Source organism: Pongo pygmaeus, chromosome 4 (assembly GCF_028885625.2).
Source record: "Pongo pygmaeus isolate AG05252 chromosome 4, NHGRI_mPonPyg2-v2.0_pri, whole genome shotgun sequence".
Classification (NCBI taxonomy): Eukaryota; Metazoa; Chordata; class Mammalia; order Primates; family Hominidae; genus Pongo; species Pongo pygmaeus.
In genome coordinates, this window is record NC_072377.2 from 139922119 (window position 1) to 139941085 (window position 18967).

General features: G+C 40.6%; 1 protein-coding gene across 4 annotated transcripts in view; it reads right to left on the minus strand.

The window, feature by feature from the left end:
- Positions 1-2995, minus strand: part of LOC129036475 (core histone macro-H2A.1) — a 67260-nt gene extending 64265 nt beyond the window's left edge. For 2 of the 4 annotated variants that reach the window (XM_054487680.2, XM_054487677.2), the window contains exon 1: positions 2794-2992. The gene's annotated coding sequence lies outside the window, so the exon portion shown is untranslated. Of the gene's footprint in view, positions 1-2793 lie in introns of all 4 variants that reach the window. The other 2 variants (XM_054487681.2, XM_054487679.2) reach the window with 2 other exon arrangements.
- Between the last annotated feature and the right edge of the window lie 15972 nt (positions 2996-18967).

Here is an 18967-nt window from a genome sequence, read left to right on the forward strand (position 1 = left end):
GATGAGGCTTAGCATGTAGAATCCACTCATTATTTGCTGAGTAGACGTGTTCCCAATAAGAATAAAAAGAACACCTGATTCTGTCTCTCTCCTGCTCAGAAATCTTCAGTTGCTCTAGGATAAAGTGTGGGTCTGACCAGAATCCTTTGTGATTTGTCCTGTTTGTCCCTCCCTGAAGCCTCACCTGACTCCGTACCAGGACTCAGCAATCCGGAGCCTCTGGCAGTTCCCCACATGACCTCTGTTCTTTTCTTCTAAGATGCACACATGGGGTTCCCCAGGCCTCAAACACTTGTCCCCATCTGCCCTCCTTTGCCCAGCCATCTCCTACTTGACCTTTCCAAGCCAGATAAGGGCTCACTCCTGGCTAGGTTACTGTCCCTGCTGGGGGGCTACGTGGGGCCTTCTGCACTGATTTTACAACAGCTACTTGGCTGCCTTCTCCCAAAGTCAGCTCCCCCAGGGTAGGGGCTAGGCATTTCTTAATCACGGCTGTGTCCCCAGTGCCTGAACAGGAGCTGATTCTCAGGAAATCTTTATGGAGAGACTCTGAGACATTGACCTGACAGGTTTGGTCCAAGCAAACAAGCTATACAACTCTTTGGAATGAAGAGTTGACTCACTCAGGCTCACTTGTAAGCGCTGAGGCAAGGCCCAAAAGACCTCTAAACCTACAGAATATGGGAAGGACCCACAGAGATCTGGGCCCCACTCACTCCTGCCCCTTCCCAGCCCATGTTCTAGGAATGGGGCTCTGAAAAGCCTGTCACAAATCCTTGGGGACACGCAAATAAGAATCAGAGGCTGTTGCAATTCTGATGAACAGCACATGTAGAGTCTTGTTGGGTTCTCTGGCTTGAGGTTTTCAGTTTATGCTTTTATTTAAATAAATCTCCTTTAGGTGACTTGGGGCCACATTAGCTCTGAAGGCAGGTCCCAGAACACATGCACTCTGAGCCTCTCAATGGGGAAGGAATGCGAGGTGCTCCTCAAGTTCGCCTCTCTCAGGGACCAGAAGAAACATCAGATGGAGATGTGCCACTCCCTGACACTGGCCCATTTGGTAAAAACTAAACCAGTGGCGTGGTTGTATATTAGAATGTCACATGTGAAGTTCCAGACAATTCTTAAAGTTTAATAAAATGTGAGTTAAATTATGCCTCCTTCTAAAGGCCTGCCTCAAACAATTTTCATTTACACAACCCTCTTAATGCCTTATTTAGGGATCAGCATTAACAATGGTAACAGATCAAAACCAAAGAACAGACTGGAAAGATTTCTCTCTCCTTGTAAAACTAGAAGGGGGAAGAATTTGAAGTCTTTCAAGAGTTTTGTTGTTGTGTTTAAGAAAAAATAAGTTTAAAAACATACTCATCCTCATCAGTCTCTTGTGCAAGACTGAGATGCTGCTGCCCAACTCTAGTTAAATTTGTACAATGGGTATTAATTCCAGTTGCAGGCAAGAGGTGTCCATTTCAGGTTAACACCTCTGACAACAGGCTTGTAGCCTAAAGGTGGCCTGCAGTAGGTGAATTCCACCTAATTTACAACTCGAGTCTCCCATTCAAACCTAAGACCGTTAAAAAATGCCCGACTCCCTGGAGCAGGGAGCTTTGGAACAAAACACTCCCCTCACCCCCTACTTTAACGGTAAAACCTCAAACCACAAAGGTGGAAGAAAAGAGGGAAGCTAGCAGGAGTGCCCCCTCTAATTGTCTATTCTTATGTGCCTGTGCCATTTACTGGGTCATTAAAATCTTACAAGGCCTTTATAGTCATTGTAATTGTTGAATTCAAGGTTTGTCCCAGTTGTTTGTACAGAAGTCTCTCACTTTGAAACTCAGAAACATTTCCCCTAACATCTTGTCTAAAAGAACCTTTCAAGCAATGTACTGACCAGCTCCTTGAGTGATCTGTGGCCCCTGCAGGAGTGGGGGTAGGGAGCGCCATGTCGCACACCTGTTGTCAGGTGACACTGCCGGCAGCATCCTGCGCACTCACCTCCCCACTCCACCCCACCCCCAGCGAGGCTCTTTCCTGCTGGCCTTCTCCACCCGGGGAAGCCTACAGCCTTCCGGAGTTACCTTTAAAAAAAAGCAAACCCTTCCTACCACAAAGCAAACAAAAGGCTGATACCGCGACAATCGGGAGCAGCGGGGGTTCCCGTGGCCCCTCTCCAGCCCATCCTTGAACCACTCCCCGACCCGGTCCCCCGCTCCAGCCCGGCTTCAGTTCCGCGAGTAGCCCCCGCCTTCCCCTCCCTGCAGATAGCGAGCCAGACGCCTACACCTCGGCCCCCCGGGGCTCGGGCCCGACTTATTGTGCCGGGGCCGGCAACTCGCGGGCCGGCGGGCGCCTCACCAAAGTACAACTCTGCTCACTGCAGCTCCCGGGTGCCCAGGCCCATGCTGCTCAGCCAGCGCCGCGGGGCCTCCTGCGGCCTCGGGCCTGGCCCGTGAGCCCGCCCCAGGAAGGGTCGCCAGGGTAGGCGCCAGCACCGCCTTTTTCCCACAAAAGCGCCCAGGCGCGGGCAGGGGGATGCGTTTCGAAGAGAAGTTGGTTTCCGGGTTTCTTTTTTGAACAAAACCAAAGGGAATCCCGCGCGGCCCGACAAGGCCTGGGAGGACGTAGTGCACGCGCGAGGACCCGGCGTGGTCCACACCGAACCCGGCTGCCCGAGCCCAGCTAAGCACCGCACCGGTGCGCCCCAGGCCGGGCCGCTCCCGGGCACCCGCGGCCGGACCCGAGCGGCGGGGACAGGGAGTGCGGCAAGGGGGCCCGCGCGGCACTTACGCGGCGGCTCGGTGGCGGCGGCGGCAGCTGCAAGGTGTCTCGGCCTGAGCCCTCCTGGCCGCTCCCGCCTTTTCTCTCCGCGCTCCTCGCTGGCCCGCCCGCCTCTTCGCTTCCCGCCCGCGCGGCCCGCGCTCTCCCCCTCCGCCCGGCGCCGCTGCCGAGTGAACTGGAACCAGTCCTCGCGGCCGGCTTCCCACAATGCACAGCGCGCCGCTCGTCACATCCCTTCGCGGCCCCGAGCGTCCGGCCTCCGCGCCCGCGCCGCCCGGCGCCCCGGCCTTGACCCCGGGCCCGCGCCCTACCCGCTGACGCCGGCCGCTCTGCGCCCAGGCACCAGCCCGCACCCCGGACGCGAGGTCTGACCCATGACCCCGGGGACGCCCAGTGCCCAGTCCTTGGGAAGAACCAGGCGCCGGGAGAGGAGCTTCTTCAGGGCGCGTCCCAGACTCTGCGTCTCGAGTGAACGCCTACTGTGTGCCTGGCTCTGAGCACGGGACTGTCGCCGCCACGGCATCCTTAGGAACCTTCCCACTAACCCAGTGGGAAGGCACAATGGCTGTTACCAGCGATCGCTCTTCCCTCCCCAGTCAATGCCAACTCCCCCCCGCCCCGCCTCAGAGACCCCGCTGTCTTTAGATACAGGCCACCCCAGAGCCCTGCTCTGCCCCAAGATCAATTACTGCGCACCCGGTTCCCCTGGGGTCCTTCAGTTAATCCTCCTCACCCCGAAGTCTGGAACCTGCCTTACACATGGAAGCGGTTAGCTACTTCGCTTCAGCAAAAGTTCACTTTCGGAACCAAGTTGGGAATTACTAATGTAGACAGTGATTCCTTATCATCACACACGTTTTTTAAAAACTGCGGACAGGCCGAAAGAGGAGGGGCCGCCACAAAGCCCGCCACGTCTTCCTAAATTGGTTTACCACCTGAAGGCATTGGTGCCCCATCCCGGCTACTTAAATGGGGGCCTGCCCTCTACTCCCCTCCCTCCAAAGTGTGGAGCCAGAAGCCACTTCTCCATCCAGCTGTGAACTAAATTTGGATAATAATACACATCCCTCAGGGTTGATGTGAAGTTTAAAGTGCCGCTACTGGGGATTATGGAGGTAATTAGAGACCCCCACCCCCACCCCCAGTCCTCAGGCTGCGCGGGAATCGCAGCGGCAGTAACCTCCACCTCACCGGGATGCTTTACACCTTACTTTAAGAGTTTGCAAAACAATGTCCAATACCTGCCATTCATGCATTCGTTAATTCGATTAAGTACTGAGAACGTATTTTGTGTCATGCATCGATTTGGGTGCTGGATATGAAACAGCCAAGAGAACAGGCAGAAATCTCTGCCCTCCTGGAGTTTGCAGTCTCGTGGGGGAAAGAAAGACAAACGGGAGAATGTGTCAGAGGGTCTCCATGCGGTGGAGAAAAATAAGGCGGAGAAGGTGAATAGGAAGTGTGAGATAAGAATGAGGCTCAAATACAAGAGAAGGCCTCTATGAGAAAGTAACATTTAAAGCCTGAAGAAATTGAGGGAAAAAGCCGTGTGGATGTCTGGGGAAGAACTGCGCCGAGCATGAGGAATAGCAAGTGCAAAGGCTAGGGGTAGGAGTGTGTCCAAAATAGTCAACACAGAGCGAGTGTGAGTTTGGAGTAGAATGGGTGAAGTGGAAAGTAACAGGAGATGAAGCTGGAAAAATGATGATACTTATGATGCTTCTGGTCCCAAAACAAAGCATTACGGATGTATGAGGATTTCCCAAAGAAAAGATGTAAGGAAAGGTGCAGAGACCCTCCCCCACACACCACCTTGTTGTTCCATCCTTCTCTGTGTCTTTGGGCAAGGACTCTCCGTTCTGTGGGGACCACCAGGTGAAATTAAAGTCTACACTCCTCCAAGAGCTGATCTTGGGGCGGCCCCCTCTCCATGCCCCTCCACAGCGTGCCATTCTCATAGAACACACTAGGACCTTTGTCCTCTGGAGCTGTTCAATGCAGCAGCTCTGACCTCATCTTTCTCCAGAAGCCTCCACCTTCTCTCCCCTCTCTCCTCCTGCGCTTTGTGTGTCCTGTTCTTCCACTTCAGTGACCTGTCTCCTCCCCAATCTGGCTCAGAGAGGTGTAGCAGCAGCTGCTGCTGCTGCTATTGCTTCTTCTTCTGTTAAAGGTTTTTTATTTTTTTCCAATGACAAAATAAAGCTATGCTCATTCTGAAAACATGAACAATAAAAATGCTCAAAAAATAAAACTCACTCTACATTCATTGCTAGGAGAGAACGGGCTGCTCCCATTCCAGCCTTTTTATCTAAATCCACTTAATATTAAACATACAGAGTTTCTACTGTATTTAGTGATTGTCACCCGCATTTTAAACTTAATGGTTCTTTATGAGCATTTTACTGGATAGTTGTTCTACAATAACATTACTGGAACTGTTTGGGTTTCCCTTGACCCTCTTAAAAATTATGGAGAACCCTGAAGAGCTTTTGTTTTATAGGTTACATCTATCAATATTTGCTTTATTAGAAATAAAAACTGAGAAAAAGTAAATATTTATTAATTTATTTTAAAAATGTTAACATGGAAAGAAATTATATTACATAAATAATGTATTTTAGGAAAATAATTATATTTTCCAAACAAAAATAATTAGTGGGAAGAGTGGCATTGTTTTACAGTTTTGTATGGCTCTTGAACGTCTGGTGTAATACAAGATAGCTGGTTTCATGCCTCCTCCTGCATTCAGTTGGTCACTATATGTTGTTTTGTTTGAAGTATGTGAAGAAAATTCAGCCTTACGTAGATATGTATATGGGAAAGAATAGAGGATTTTAATCGCCTTTTCAGACAATTACAGATATTCTTTTATCATACCACACCAAAATGCAAGAAGGAGTCATTTCTTAAAGGTTAAGTGCAATGTAGAACCTGAAAAAAAAATCAATAAACTTTTGAACTCAGTTAATACATTAAAATCCATTGGCCTATTTTATATCTTGACTGGGTCCTTTAGCTATGCATGATTTGGTAAAAATCATACATTGGTCATTTGGGAAATATCAGTTCACTGATTTATACGGATCTTGCAAATGTAAACACATTTCACTGTACAATATTAGAAAATCACATCTATTAATAGCACCACTGATCTCATCTGAAGGTTTTCGAGTATTGGGAAGTTGTCAAGCTCATGGTGGCAGATACGAGTTTCCCAAAATTGTAATTTCTGCTTGAAAGCTCAAGTTTATCACTGACAACATAATGTCACAGTGATTTTCCTAGAAGTGACAGGTTCATTTCGTTCATTTTCAAGAAAATGTCTACCACAAACAAAGGACCACATTATGACTTTCATGGGCCATAGGCATTTTTGCCTCCATGGGCCCCTTCCTCCACTAAAAAGACAACTGCACTGGTATAAAGACAAATACATTAATATTGTATATTAAAACTGTGCCTCGTGGAGTATTCAGCCCTACATACACACAATTCTGAATACCCATAGTTTGTCTGTCAGGTGTAGCTTCTCCATTAGAAACAGTACTCAGGCCCCCAGGACTTTATGGGCCCACGACAATGTCTTAATTTCTTTTAAAATCAGAAGAAAATGGAAGTTAGTTCTTTTATGTTGAAGAAAATATTTTAATGTATAATGTTAATATATTTGTCTTTCCATAAACACAGTTGTAAAATATTTTTTTTCTATTGTTTTATAGAAGAAGGGACTCATGAAGGTAAAAGTGCCTAGGGCCATGAAAGTGTAACACAGCCCTGCTGTCAGTCCTTGTTTCAAGAAAAACTAGCGTTCCATGAGAAAAGCAGCTAGTTTAACTCACAGCTCAATTGCACATGTGCTTCTCCTCAAGGTGACCATCCTAGTAGAAATGCTGTATGCATACTTCCCATTTTGTCACGTGGAATATTTTAAAATGTGTTCCAAAGAGTCAGATTTAATAAAATTAATGCTTTTTACTGTTTCATCAGGACATACTTAAGTTAAACTGGCTCTCTATTTTTTTGGCTGTGAGTGCTTGATAATAAATAATAAAATGATGATGAGTACGGGATGATGCCATTGCTGATTTGTGGTAAGTCACCAGCAGTTTTATCCACTATTGTTCTTGCACCATTTGTGCAAAGATCAACACAGGGAAAAGTCAAATAATGTCTTAATGTTAACATGAAAATAGTTGTGACTTTTTGTACCTCCAGGAAGGATCTCAATGACCTTCGGGGGTCTGCAGACTACATTTTGAGAACCACTGCTTCACAACATCCACAAGCTTGGCCATCGTTAATTTAACCAACTCCTTATTTTTTCTTCTTTCAGGCTGTTTCCAACTCTATTATAAAGACATTATGAATATTTTAAAAGATTGGCCAGGTGCAGTGGCCCACGCCTATTACCCCAGCACTGTGTCAGGCCAAGGTGGGCAAATCCCTTGAGGTCAGGAGTTTGAGACCAGCCTGGCTAACAGGGTGTACCCCCATCTCTACTAAAAATACAAAAATTAGCTGGGCGTGGTATGCGGGCCTGTAACTGCACCTACTCTGGAAGCTGAGGCAGTTAATGCCCTTCTTTAAGATAAGTACTGGTGAATAGTTCCCTTAATGAGGAACAACAAAGGGGCCATGGGAAACCATCCTAGAGTGTTTGTAGGAAGGAAGAGGGCTGTATTACCTCTTTTCATGCCTGGAGGCATCTCTGAATTTAAATATTTTTTCCCCTGAGGTTAGAACTGAATTGAAAATACAGGTTGAAGGATTTAGGATACCTGTAGAGCAGTGGAAGTGTGCTCTGCAGACCACTATGGGGTCCCTGAGACCCTTTCAAGTGATCTGTGACCAAAACTATTTTCATAATAATATGAAAGCCTTACTTGCCTTTTTCACTGTGTTGACATTTGCACTGATGACACAAAAGCATTGGTGGGTAAACTGCTGGAGCCTTAGCATGAGTCAAGGCAGTGGACCCAAACTGTACTAGCAGTCATAGAATTTTCACCTCATCACACACACACACACACACACACACACACGCACACACCCCCCCACAGAAAGAGAGTGTTAGTTCCACTTAAGAATTAAGAATGTCCTTAATGAAACAAATTTTTTAAAATGTAAAAGCTTGTATCTGCTACCATGAACTTGACAGCTTCCCAATACTTTTCTGATGAGACTGGTGATAGTATTAACTAATATGACTTTTTGATGTTGTATTTTAAAATCAGTCAACATTTGGAAGATCTGCATAAGTTAGTTAGCCAATATTTTTCAAATGACCCATGTAAGATGTCACAAAATTATGCATAGGTAAAAATATCCATTCAAAGTGCAAGACAAACCGATGGATTTAATGTCACAGAGTACGAAAAGTTAGTGATGTTTTCAAATTCTACATAACTACTAACCTTTAAGAGCTGACCACTTGTTGAGTTTTGGTATAGAATCAGAGAACAATATTCACAATTATCTGGAAAGAGTACTGTAATATTCCTTCCTTAAAAAAAAAGCAAAATGTCCGGGTGCGGTGGCTCACACCTGTAATCCCAGCACTTTGGGAGGCCGAGGTGGGCAGATCATGAGGTCAGGAGATCGAGACCATCCTGGCTAACATGGTGAAACCCCATCTCTACTAAAAAATACAAAAAATTAGCCGGGCGTGGTGGCGGGCGCCTGTAGTCCCAGATACTTGGGAGGCTGAGGCGGGAGAATGGCGTGAACCCAGGAGGTGGAGCTTGCAGTGAGCCGAGATCGCGCCACTGCTCTCCAGCCTAGGCGACAGAGCGAGACTGTCTCAAAAACAAAAAAAAAAGCAAAACTTTTGATGGAAAGAAAAACACCATTAAAAAGTCAAATGACAAACTGGAAGAAAACATTGGCAAAATATAGCACAGATAAGAACTATTGTCCTTGCCTTAGTCTTCTTGGGCTGCCATAACAAAATACCATAGATTGAGTGGCTTAAACAATAGGAATTAATTTTCTCACAGTTATGGAGGCTTGAAAGTCCAAGATCAATGTTCCACCAGTGTTTGGTTTCTGGAAAGGGCTTTCTTCCTTTCTTCCTGACTTGTGGACAACTGCTTTGTCCTCACATAGCGTTTTTTTCCATGGGTGTGTGGGGGTTTATTGGGGGGCTAGAAAGAGAGCACTCTTTGATGTCACTTCTTATAAAGACACTAATTGTGTTGGATTAGGGCTCCATCCTTATGATCTCATTTAAACTTAGTTACCTCCTAAAGGCTCCATCTCCAATTACCATCACATTGCAGGTTAGAGCTTGAACATATGAATCTGGGGGAGACAGAATTTAGTTCATAGCACTCCCTAATATCTTCTGGCCAGACAGAGTGGCTTATGCCTGTAATCTCAGCACTTTGGGAGGGCAGATAGCATGGACAGATAGCTTGAGCCCAGGATTTCAAGATCAGCCTGGGCAACATGGTGAAACCCCATCTCTACAAAAAATACAAAAATTAACTGGGTGTGGTGGCATGTGCCTGTAGTCCCAGCTACTTGGAAGGCTGGGATGGGAGGATGCTTGAGCCAGGGAGGCTGAGGCTGCAGTGAGCTGAGATCATGCCACTGCACTCCAGTCTGGGCAACAGAGCCAGGCCCTGTCTCAAAAAACAAAAACAAAAACAAAAAAACTTCTGAAAATTAATTAATATCTTATTGAAAGATATCCAGAAGATATGAACAACTAATAGGAAGAGATATAAAAATGGTACTTAAAATATGGAAAGATATTCAACTTAATTCATAAAAGGAGTGCAAACAGAACCACACATAGAAACCATTTCTTACTTAGCAGATTGGCAAAAGTTCAAAAGCTTGAAACTATATTGGCAAAGCTGTAGGAAACAGGCTCTCTCTCTAATACATGACTGGTAGGAATACGAACTGCTTCAACTCTATGGAGGGAAATTTGACAATATTTAATAAAAGTTATCTCTGCATTTACCCTTAACCAAGTAATTATGCTTTTAGAACTTATCCTGAAGATACATCACCAATGATACAAAAATACATATGTACAAGTTTATTCATTGCCTCATTATTGGTAATTACAAAATATTGGCAGCTACTTAAATGTACAAGCATAGGAAATTAGTTGAATAAACTATGATATAATACATAAAATGAATACTATATGCTGTAAAAAAGAACGGCGAAGATCTCTGTAAACTGATATGAAGTAAATTCCAAAAGATATTGTTAAGTGAAAAAAGCAAAGTGCAAATGAGGTATGCTACATTTTGTGTAAGAAAAAAGGGAAATTAAGAAAACATACCTATATCTGCTTACAAATACAACTAGAAACACAGGAAGGATAAACTACAAAACAATGACAATAGTTACCTATAAGGAGTGAGGGGCAGAAAGAATAAGGAAGAAAGTGACACTTATCTGAGTATACTTTTTTGTATACTTTTGACTTTTAGAAATGTGTTAATGTTCTACATATTAAAAAACTAAAATGACACCTATAAAAAGGAGCAGGGAGAAAATTCCTAAAACATAAAGCAAATTAAAACCAATGAATTGGCTGGGCGTGGTGGCTCACGCCTGTAATCCCAGGACTTTGGGAGGCCGAGGTGGGTGGATCATGAGGTCAGGAGATCGAGACCATCCTGGCTAACACAGTGAAACCCCGTGTCTACTAAAAATACAAAAAATTAGCTGGGCGTGGTGGTGGGTGCCTGTAGTCCCAGCTGCTAGGGAGGCTGAGGCAGGAGAATGGCATGAACCCGGGAGGCGGAGGTTGCAGTGAGCCGAGATTGCGCCACTGCACTCCAGCCTGGGCGACAGAGCAAGACTCCGTCTCAAAAAAAAAAAAAAAACAATGAATCTAATTGTGTTTCAAATGAATATCATAATCCCACTAAAAGGGAGAAAAAGAAATAATCCAAGAAATTTATGACCACAGTATTTGATACTCTCAGTCCATGGTAGGGAAGAGGGACAGGGAGGAATTACAAACACATCCTGAGGTATTTTTTTTTTTTTGAGTTTGTTTTTTGTAGTGGCATGGGGAAATCCATTCTAAAATAATTTTGGATGTATTATAGGCTTTAGCAAATGAGTAAATTTGCTGATGTTATCGAGAGCCAGATTTCTCCCTGTGGAAGAAGAGACATACAACCACGGAACGGAGGAAGGCAAGAAAGTACCACATAGGGATGTACTGGAATCAGAAGTAATGCTGTGAACTCATGATTTTTAAAATCAGTATATATAAACATATATGTGTATATGTGCACATGTATATACATACATATGTATGTGTATGTGTATGTATATGTGTATATACATGCATGCATTTCCTAGCTCTGTCTGCTGAAAGGGCCAAGAATGAAAGACATCCCTGTAGCAATAAGCACATCTACTATTCAAATGATCTATTCTTGTGTAAATTTTGGTTAATTGTGTTTTTCTAGGAATTCGTTCATTTCAACTGAATTTTCAAATTTAATGACATTAAATTACTAATAATATTACATAATTCTTTTTTCACGTTCATTGGTCTGTTGTTATAGATCTTTCTTTTTTTAATTTCTAATACATTTTTTGTGTCTTTTCTATTTTTTTCTTGATCGGTTTTGCCATGGTTTATCCACTTTGTGAGTCTGTTCAAAGAACCAACTTTGTTGATCATCTTTATTGTGCTTGTTTCTTAATTCATCAATTCTATTATTTTATTTATTACCTATTTCTTTCTACTTTGGAGGGGTTAATTTTTAAAACTTTTTATTGAAGTATAATACACATGCAGAAAAGTGCACAAATTCTAAGCGTGTGTAGCTCCATGAGTTTTTCACAAGGTGAATATACCTGTGTAAATAGCACCTAGATCAAGAGACAGAATATTATCAGCATCCTAGGATCTCCTCCTCTGTACCCTCTTTCAGTTTCCAGCCCCTAAAATAGACATTATCCTGACGTTTAACACCACACATTCGTTTTGCCTGTTTTGAACTTTCCATAAATGCAGTCATGCAATATGTACTCGTGTGTGTCTGGCTTCTTTTGCTTAACCTGTTATCTTTGAGTTTCATTCATGTTGTTCTATGTAGCAGTAATTCACTCTTTTTTTGTTGTTAAATAATGTTTTATTGTTCTAGTGTCTCTATTTTTGATGAGGTCCAATTTATCAGTTTTTCCTTTTATGGATTATTCTTTCAGTCATAGTAAGAATTATTTGCTTAGCCAGAGATTTTTCTCCGTTTTCTTTTTCTTTTTTATTTATTTATTTATTTATTTATTTATTTATTTATTTTGAGACAGGGTCTTCATCTGTAGCCCAGGCTGGAGTGCAGTGGCATGATCTCCACTCACTGCAACCTCTGCCTCCCGGGTTCAAGTGATTCTTGTGCCTCAACCTCCTATGTAGTTGGGACTACAGGTGCGTGTCACCACACCCAGCTAATTTTTTTTGTATTTTTTGTAGAGACAGGGGTTTCTCCATGTTGGCCAGGTGGGTTTCAAACTCCTGGCCTCAAGTGATACACCTGCCTCGGCATCCTAAAGTGCTTGGATTACAGGCATAAGCCACTGCACTCGGCCATATGTTTTACATTTAAGTTCAGAATCCATTTGAAATTACTTTCTGTATAAAGTGTGAGGCTTAGAGCAAGATTTTTTCTTTTGTATTTTATTTTCTCCTGTGTATGTCTATTTGCTTGAGTACCATTTGCCGAAAAGCTATTCTTCCTCCATTGCATCAGTTTTGCACCTTTGTCAAAAATGAGTTAGGCATATTGCTGTGGGTCTATTTCTGAGTTCTCTGTTCTGTTCCATTGGCCCATGTGTCTGTCCCTCTGCCAATATCAGTCCATGTGTTCATTACTGGAGCTATATATTAGGCCTTAATACCAGGAGAATGGTTACTTCTGCTTTGTTCTTTTTTTGTCAAGATTGTCTTAGCTATTTTAGAACCTATGAGTTTCTATATAACTTTTAAAATAAGCTTGTCTATATCTACAAAAAACCCTTGGGATTTTGATAGAAATTTCATTAAACCTATAGATCAGTTTTGGAGAAATGGACATCTTTACTATGTTGGGTCTTCTGATCCATGGACACAGTATATCTCCCCATTTATTTAGGTATTCTTTGGTTCTTTTATCAGTTAATTGTTTTTTGATAAATAGAAATTTCTAGATTTAATGTAGTCCATCCAATTTATTAGTTTTTTTATGATTAACACATTTTGTGTGCTGTTTAAGAAATCTTTGCCTACCCTCTATCAGTCATCAACCTTTGAGTAAGATAAGTAGGTCATGGCAACCCAACATTTTTACTGTGACAACATTTTACTGTGACATTTTTACTGTGTAAAAAGTTGTGTACTTTAAAAAAAAGGCATCAAAGGGCTCTGGAAGCAACAAGTACAATATGAATTTAAATTGCAAAGGGGGTGAACTGATGATTACTAGCAGCTTCCTTCCCTAGGGGCCTTTTCCGATAATAGGCTCAGACTGAAGTTTGGATCTAACTCACGCGGAGAGACTGTATTGAGGAATAGAACCCAGCAACGCTTTTGGTGGCTGCACAGGATTCATATGACAGATTGGAGGCTTGCAGAGCCCCCAAACATGTTTGCATTTCCCATAGAACACTTGGTAAGTTCTGAGGCTTGTGTGTAGGAGGCTGAGAAGTCCGGCAGAGTGTTTCTAACAGGCAAAATACAATTTCCTGTAGTTTGGTGCTCAAGAGACAAAGTCCTGCTAGCGGAAGAGATCCTGTCTCAAAAACCCACCCAGTCTAAAAAGACTTCACTACATTTGTCAGATTTTGCAGTTGTATGGAGCATGAGGATACAAAATTAAACTCAACATTTTCAAAGAGCTGAAATGAATTTCCCACAGTCTTTCAAGGGTAAGACACAGAGACCCTCTAGATCTCAATGAAAAAAACAGGCAAAACTTACTTATTTTGACAGTCATAATAGTGATTTTTGTGGGGGGTAACTGAAAGGGATCATGAAGGATCTTTTTGGGTATACGAAAACTGTCATCAATTTTTTAAGACTTGTGTACTTTACCGTATATAAGTTATAGCTCAATTAAAAAAACATTTTAAGAAGAAAGCAGAAAAACGTATCTTTCACACTTTGCAATCCATCTGGAATACAAAAATATGATACAAGATATCATTTTTTCTAATTTTTCCAGCACCAGTTAATGAATAATTATACTTTCCCCACTGCACCATAGTGTCATCGATCAAGTGACAGTGGATTTGTTTCTAGACTCTCTACTTGTCTTAGCTTGCCTGGACCATCATAACAAAACATAAACTAGGTGGCTTAAACAACAGAAATTTATTTCTCACACTTCTGGAGACTGGGAAATGCAAGATCAAGATGTTGGCTTATTCAATTTCTGTTGGGGGCTCTCTGGCTTGAAGTAAAATTGTTCACATACTCCCTTATCCTTTTAATACAGCATTTGTAGTGCTGTCTTCCTTGTCGTTACTGGTACTGATAACCTGGGATTTCTCTCTTTTGTCTCAATTGATATTTCTAAGGGTTTATCAGTTTTTCAAAGAATCTACTTTTGGCTTTATTTAATTTCTCTATTAAAGTTTTTCTACTTAATTAAATTTCAGCTTCTCTTTCCTTCTTTCTACTTTCATCGGATTTAACACACTATTCTTTTTACATCTTATTAAGATACAAGCTTAGGTAATTCATCTTTTTCACTTTCTAATATATGTAGTTAGAATTATAAATTTTTATCTGATTTTGTTGTATTCTGTAAGTTTTGATACATAGCATCTTCATTATTATTAAGTTCATAATATTTTCTCGTTCAGCTGTAATTTCTTCTTTAAACTCTATATTATTTTTGAAGTATATGTTTGATTTTTAGACCTGTGGATTTTGCTATTTACGTCTAGCTTAATTCAGTTGTACTCAGAGATTATACTATGGATGCTTGTAAACACTGGAATATTGTTGAGCCTCTTTTTGCTTCAACTCATGGACCTATTTTGTCACAAATTTTATGTGCACTTGAAAATAATGTAAATTCTATCATTGTTGGCTGCAATGATTTATATATGTCAGTTAGCTCTAGCTTTTTTAAATTGTGTTTTTCAAACTTTGAATGCCCTTACTGACTTTTTTTGTCTAGTTATTCTATCAGGTTTTGAGAATAGTGTGTTAAAGTCTTCCATTATGACTGTAGGCTTGTCTATTTCTCTTTGGGTTCTGTCAGTTTTGCTTTAATATATATTGAAACCATATTTTACACTGGGTTCTGTCAGTTTTGATTTTATATATACTGAAATCATATTATTAATTATATACTGGGTTCTGTCAGTTTTGGTTTTATATATACTGAAATCATATTATTAATTATATACTGCTATATGTAATATATGTGTGTGGCATATTCCTAGTGAATTGATCTTCTTATCATTATGAAATTTTCCTTTTTTAGTTTTGATAATGTTTCTTGAAATTGATTTGGTCTGATGTCGGTATTGTTATATCAGCTTTCTTTTAGGGTTTGTATGGTCTATTTTTCCAATCATTTGTTTTAAAACTTTTTGTTTCCTCATATTTAAAGTTTGTCTCTTGCAGTTGGATTAATATCGCCATCTTACCATTTGATTTTTAATTGGCCCAGCTGTTTTATTTTATTTGTTATTTATTTATTTATTATTTATTTATTTAGAGACAGAGTTTCGCTCTTGTTGCCCAGACTGGAGTGCAATGGCACGATCTCGGCTCACTGCAACTTTCACCTTCCATGTTCAAGTGATTCTCCTGCCTCAGCCTCCTGAGTAGCTGGGATTACAGGCATGTGCCACCACACCCGGCTAATTTTGCATTTTTAGTAGAGACAGGGTTTCACCACGTTGGGCAGGCTGGTCTCAAACTCCTGACCTTAGGTGATCTGCTTGCCTCGGCCTCCCAAAGTGCTGGGATTACAGGCGTGAGCCACCAAACCCAGCCAACCCACCTGTTTTATATTCCTTTTTCTCATTTCTTGTTTTCTTTTGGATTAATAAAATGTTTTTAATATTCCAGTTCTTTTGATTAATTTGTTGTTTTACAATATGTTACTATTCTTATAGGAGTTGCCTTAGATATTACAAGTTGCATCCTTAACAGTTACCAAAAAAATAGTAATTTCAACACTTCAGAATATTTACAATAAGTATTCAGAAATATTTTAACTTCATTATTCTCCCAACTTTTGCATTGTTTTCATGAATCCTAAATCTACATATATTTTAAATTCCATAAGACATTACTTAGGACTATATTGTACAATTGTATAAATTTATGTTTATCCACATATTTATACCTTTTAGTGCTCTTTATTCCCCCTTGTGTATGCATGCCTTTATGTGAATCATTTTTCTTTTTCCTGGAAAATTTACCATTAGTGTTTCCTTAAATAAAGGCTTGCAGGCAAATAATTCTCCTAGTTTTTGTTTGTCTGAAACTTCTTTATTTCACTTTTGTTAACAAGAAATTTATTATGGAAAAATTTAAGCTTATACAAAATGAGGAGAACATAACTAACTCACATGTATTCATCTCCTAGCTACAACAATTCTCAAATTATGCAATTCTTGCATCTCTATACTCCAACAGCTCCTCCACTTGATGATGTTGATGATGATGACTTTTAGCAGTTCTTTTATTTTAAGGTAGAATGTACATACATGAAAGTGCAGACATTTCAGCTGTATACTTTTGACAAATGGATGCACCACTTAATGCCTCCTGTGTCGTGATACAGAACATTTTTGTTACCTCAAAAAGTTCCCTTGAGTACCTTGTCAGTTAATCCCCATGCCCAGAGGCAATTACTGTTTTAATGTTTTTCACCTCAGATTGGTTTTGCCTGTTTTAGAACTTCAAATATATGGAATTATACAGTATGTTTCTTTTGCGCTCAGTTGGTTTTGTCCAGCATAATGTTTAGGAGGTCAATCCATGTTGCTGTGTATATTAATAATTCATTTCTTTTTATTCTTGAGTAGTATTACATTGTATAAATATACCATGATTTGTTTATCCATTCTCCTGTTGACGAATATTGGTTTTTTGGTTTTTTTTTCCAAATTTTTTATTATTGTGAATAAAGATGAGATGAACGTTCTTGTACCAGTTGGTTTGCGGACATATGTTGTTACATCTCTTGTATAAATGGCTGAATTGGAATTGCTGGGTCAAAGTATAAATGCATATTTAACTTAATAAGAAATTACTAAAGGCATACAGATGGAATAATGAACATTGAAGACTCAGAAGCAGGGAGGTTGGGAGTGGGGGTGAGAGATGAAAAATTGCTTGTTAGGTACAATGTACACTACTCAGGTGAAAGGTGCACTAAAATCCCAGACTTCACCACTATACAATTCGTCCATTTGTATATTTTGTTTATACATCCATTTTGTTTATACAAAAACCATTTGTACCTTTAAGGTTATTTAAGTTAAGAAATTAAAATTAAAAATTAATTTAAAAAAGAAAAATTGCCAAAGAGTTTTCTCAAAATGGTTGTACTATTTAATGTTCCTACTAACAACATAAGAGTTTGGGTCACTCCACATCCTTGCCACTTTCCTGATGCTCTATAATATTGCACACTTTTTCATGGGCTTATCAGCTATTTGAATACTGTCTTTTGTGAAGTATCTGTCAGGTTTTTTGCTCATTTTTATGACTTTTTTGTCATTTATATTATATAGTTGTGGGAGTTTTTATGCATTCTGTATACAAGTGCTTTCTCTGTTATGTATCTTGCAAATAATTTCTTCCAGTCTGTGGTTTGCCTATTTCTTTTCTTTTTTTTTTTAATTATGCTTTAAGTTCTAGGGTACACATGCACAATATGCAGGTTTGTTACATATGTATACATGTGCCATGTATACATATGTAACAATGTAACTCATCATTTACATTAGGTATTTCTCCTAATGCTATCCCTCTCCCATCCCCCCCACCCCAAAACAGGCCCTGGTGTGTGATGTTCCGCACCCTGTGTCCAAGTGTTCTCATTGCTCAATTCCCACCTATGAGTGAGAACATCCGGTGTTTGGTTTTCTGTCCTGGCGATAGTTTGCTCAGAATGATGGTTTCCAGCTTCATCCATGTCCCTACAAAGGACATGAACTCATCCTTTTTTATGGCTGCATAGTATTCCATGGTGTATATGTGCCACATTTTCTTAATCCAGTCTATCATTGATGGACATTTGGGTTGGTTCCAAGTCTTTGCTACTGTGAATAGTGCCACAATAAACATATGTGTGCATGTGTCTTTATAGTAGCATGATTTATAATCCTTTGCGTATATACCCAGTAATGGGATCGCTGGGTCAAATGGTATTTCTAGTTCTAGATCCTTGAGGAATTGCCACACTGTCTTCCACAATGGTTGAACTAGTTTACACTCTCACCAACAGTGTAAAAGCATTCCTATTTCTCCACATCCTCTCCAGCACCTGTTGTTTCCTGACTTTTTAATGATCGCCATTCTAACTGGTGTGAGATGATATCTCATTGTGGTTTTGATTTGCATCTCTCTGATGACCAGCGACGATGAGCATTTTTTCATGTGTCTGTTGGCTGCATAAATGTCTTCTTTTGAGAAGTGTCTGTTCATATCCTTTGCCTACTTTTTGATGGGATTGTTTGATTTTTTTCTTGTAAATTTGTTTGAGTTCTTTGTCGATTCTGGATATTAGCCCTTTGGCAGATGGGTAGATTGCAAAAATTTTCTCCCATTCTGTATGTTGCCTGTTCACTCTGATGGCAGTTTCTTTTGCTGTGCAGAAGCTCTTTAGTTTAATTAGATCCCATTTGTCTATTTTGGCTTCTGTTGCCATTGCTTTTGGTGTTTTAGTCATGAAGTCCTTGCCCATTTCTATGTCCTGAATGATATAGCCGGTATCTTTTAATAAACATAAGATTTTAGTTTTGATAAATTCGATTTTCATCAATAAATTTCTTTCTGATTATATCTCTCTGGTTTTATCCAAGAAATCTTTGCCTAGCCCCAGGTGATAGATTTTTATATGTATTTACACTTTTAGCTTTTACATTTTGGTCTATGATCCATCTTAAATTAAATCGTGTATAAAGTGTGAGGTTAGGAAGTCAAGCTTCATTTTATTTCAGATGGATATACAGTTGCTTCAGTGCCATT